Genomic DNA, 4,001 nt, shown 5'->3' with positions numbered 1-4,001 from the left:
GGGCGCGGTTATGCAGCCGAGGGGTCCTGTGATCGGTGGGATGTAAAGTAGGCGTCGACGTCACGTCCGCGTCACGTGACCACGACGTGGCAGACGTCATATAGCAACCGCTGTTTTGTTTAGTAGACTTACAGTTGTTATGCATTGACATAATGGCGCACACTCCAAATAGATTTAAATAAATTAAATAATTCTTCTGCCCACTCCCTTTTAAACAAGTTAACTCTCCCCGCGGATTTGAATTCCGGCGGAAGTTCTTACAGTTGTTATGCGTTGACATAATGGCGCACTGGTTAGCATGTCCACCTCTTAAGCATGATGTTGCGGGTTCGACGCCTGATCAATGTTAGCATGGAGTGAGCTGAAGTGCATGGCGCTGAAGATTTGAATCTTTGAAATGCGCTGAGGTCTGACGTATCAGGCAGAATGGTTTGCCATCACGTTCAACAAAAAATAGAAACTTTCCCACTCTGATAAAAACGTCCTGTGTTCATCTACATATTTTCGTTTTGCTGTGCATCTTTTCCCTGCCATTTCGAGAGCCCAATTGACACTAATAGTTTACTGGAATGTGTTTGCCCATCCTACTTTGTGGAATTTCACCACATGCGCTTTTGACGAAAATACTAAATTGAACTCAAGTGAAGCCAACACGCACAACCCCCCCCCCCCCCACACACACACACACACACACCTACACACACACACACAAATGTTGATATGAACATAAAAGAGCCGCATGCGGTTCGGGAGTTGCGGCTTGGCCAAACCTGTACTATACAACTTTATTTGTGTAAAATTTTCACAACAGCTGTCACACAAACAAAGCGGGAAAAACCGAAGACGTGCGTGTTCCGCCCACGCTGGATTTATTTGCACCTTTGAAAAGACACCGTATTGCCGCAGATGTGGCAAAGAGTACTTTTGGGCATCTGAGACGGAAGGATGTCCAAAGCATCACGTCACCTGCTCTGGTAGGAATGGTGGTGGGACGTTGAGGTCAACCGCTTTGGGGTTGGCTGAATCTTTGGTCGCAGGATGCCACACACTTGAAGACAGAAGCAGAAAAGCAGAGCTAAATGCAAAATGTACTCACCGGTGACTCCAATTTTTTCCCCCCCTGAAGAAATGGATGGACGGGTGGCCCCGGCTGGCCGGTGGGACTCTTGTTATTCTGACCCTTTTTAGTGCGCGTTTGGGGCAACAACCGTTTTTTGTGGCGCTCTCTTCTGGTTCAAGAGTGCCCTGCATGTGAATTTGCCTTTCCTGCCTTCTGATTGGATGAGCGCCGGTGTGACGCGGTGCCTCTGTCACCGTGGCGGGGGGTATACGTCGGCATCGGAGCGTCTGCCAACGTCTGAGACCGGCTGGCAGTGTATCGGAGGTGTCGAGTGCGGTGCCGCTGGAGCTCACTCACCAGCTGGTGTTAGGGCCACAGAATGAAGGCCAAGGAGAAGACTAGAAAGAGAAACAGAAACTTCTCCTCCAATTGTTTGATTTGTCTCTTGTGAGCTTCGATGAATTCTTTCAGCTCTTTGTTCCTCTAGGACGGACAAATGGAAAGTAGCCTTCAAAAGCCAGTAAGCGTGCAAGTAGTAAGTGCCGGGCTGGCTTTGGGCCCTTACCTGTTGCGCGCTGTGCAGCAGATCCATTCTCTCTTGGAGGATGCAAGCGTCGCGCTCCCTCAACTCCCACATCAGGGCTCGCTTCCATTGGTCCACGGCGCTCCTAAGCTCTTGTCTCTGATCCGCCGTCAGCACGTCATTCACGCCAGCGTGGCTGGCTTTTTCGCCGTCCGTGGCGGGGCAGTCCCGCTGCGGTAGCGCCTCGTACAACATGGCCTCCAGCTCCATGATCCTCTGGGCCGCAATCCTCGTCCATCAGTAGTCCGGCGGGAGATTTGAGGGCGGCTTACCTTATGAGCCTGGTCCATGGAACGCTTCCTGAAGTCCAACTCTTCATCCAGGTAGCCCTTCAGGTTGCAGAACATATCCTAGCACAGCTCAAGGTCAGAATTGTTGGGGCACATTGCCCCGAGTTCCCCTTGGCTGATGTCGCGTGTCTGTCTACCTTCTCACTTTCAATGTCCAACATCTTCTGTTGAAGTGCTGACTTGGTCACTTTGATGTATTCTAACCACTGAGGAAAGGCTGCTGTCACATAAGCAGAATGCGAGAGCGTGCGTGGACGTGCGCGTTACCTTCTCGGCTAGGGTGGGAAGGGTCCTGGCGTGAATCACGACCACCTGCTCCTCGTTGGTGAGATTCTGCAAGAGCCCAAAGGCACAGCGTCAACAAGGTTCTTTCAGCGCAAAGCCTTCCAAAAGTCACATTTGAGCCGCCGAGTCTCGTGGAGTGCGAACATAAGGAGTTCGACATACACTTACGGCGTTATCGCCCAGGATGTCCAGCTTCTTCATCAGATCACTGATGACGATGTCCTGGGGAAAGGCGCAAGGAGCAATGTAAGGTGTTCTGGGACCTCAGGTTAAGGTTAGGGTTGCGAGGGACGCCTTACGTACGCTCACGCCGTCGGCCTCGCAGTAGATCTGCAAAGGGCTGAGGCCGTCTGGGAAACGGACTTGCAGAAACTTCAAGACGGGGGAGCGCCACTCCCTCTCCTGAAAGGCAGAGGCATGCATCCGTCCGTCCGTCACATCTCTGGCCTCAAAACGCTTGTGCGAGTCTTCCCACCTCCAGCTCCAGGATGCGGAACTCAAGCAGTTCGTTTTGGTCTCGGATATCCTGGATGTGCTCTTTCAGACGCGCTTCTTCCGCCTCCATCCGCCTGACCTGAAAAGACAGTCAGACCTCATCTGCGGGGCTTCCGGACGGGTGTGACGCCAAGCGACTCCGCCCAGCGCCTTTCTTTCCGTCACCTTTTCGGCCAACTGCTGATTGCTCTGACGCAGCAGCTGCTTCTCCTCCACCCACTTGACATTCTAGAAGAGACAAACGCGTGGACAGCTTTGGAATGTTGTGTCATTTTCATCCACAAATTCTTTGGTTGACTGGAAAATGACATTTGCTTTTCTCCACATTTTCCCAGCCACGTTCAGGGGGGGGGGGGGGGGGGGTTGTTGGTCCAGTAATGCCAGACGAATGAGTGACTGAAGAATGTAGCTATTTTGTCTGAGAAAAAGGTGTGCTCATTGATAAGCTTACCTGTCCTTGTTGCTTCAGCGCTGACTGCAGATCTGCTACTCTGCTTTGATAGTGACCCATTTCTACTGTCATGTAACATGGGGGGAAGAGATGGTGCAAATGGTAAAATATGGATTGTTCACAGGAATAAATTGGCAGAGCTGAAATTCCAAATTTGTCCAAAAGATGGCGCCAGACCAAAACATGAGACCAAAAAAGGGGCCAAAATAAGCTAAGCAAGTTAAAATAGAAATAAAACAGGAACACGGTGTCGGATTGTGAGTCACGCATGGACGCACAAATGTGATTTTTACTTTTTGATTTCTTTGCTTGGCTAAAAATGTATTCTGTAACAGCTTAAAGCAATATTGTTAGTCAATTCGATCAAGGGACCCGTCACTATGAGAATAGTGGCGTGACATAAATTGTTTGGAGAAGCACAAATGTGATTTTTACTTCTTGATTTCTTTGCTTGGCTAAAAATTGATTCCCTCTTTCATGAACTGTGTTTTGCAATCGAATTGTTCTGGGATTGAATGATTTTATTAACACGGGTATCAGTGGGTGAAATTGTTCGGTTTCTGGAGTGATTAAGATTTGTAATTCTATTTCATGTTTCTTCAATAAATGTGTTGTGTATATTCATCTACTTTGTTGTGCGCTGATTTGTACTGAATGTACAATCGATGGTTCGGGGTTGATTTGACAATTTGATTAATGTGCAGGGGGTTATTATGGTATAACATAGGACCGTAATAAATAAAAGTAACATCAGACAATTTTAGAGAATTGAATAACTTTCGTAGTTATTTGAGACACGAGTGAATTTCAATCCGTTTGAAAGTTTGCTTCGTCTGA

The 4,001-nt window shown here is 48.7% G+C and overlaps 1 long non-coding RNA gene across 1 annotated transcript; it reads right to left on the bottom strand.

Moving 5' to 3' along the window:
- Window positions 1–842: 842 nt before the first annotated feature.
- On the bottom strand, window positions 843–1,533 carry LOC125973738 (uncharacterized). Its single transcript, XR_011087171.1, has 2 exons — window positions 1,418–1,533; window positions 843–1,048 (listed from the first exon to the last, which is right to left on the bottom strand). It is a non-coding gene; the product is annotated as an uncharacterized lncRNA (long non-coding RNA).
- Between the last annotated feature and the right edge of the window lie 2,468 nt (window positions 1,534–4,001).

This window comes from Syngnathus scovelli, chromosome 8, assembly GCF_024217435.2.
Source record: "Syngnathus scovelli strain Florida chromosome 8, RoL_Ssco_1.2, whole genome shotgun sequence".
NCBI lineage: Eukaryota > Metazoa > Chordata > Actinopteri > Syngnathiformes > Syngnathidae > Syngnathus > Syngnathus scovelli.
Note: the sequence above shows the minus strand (reverse complement) of the source record. Positions and strands in the feature narration are given on the sequence as shown.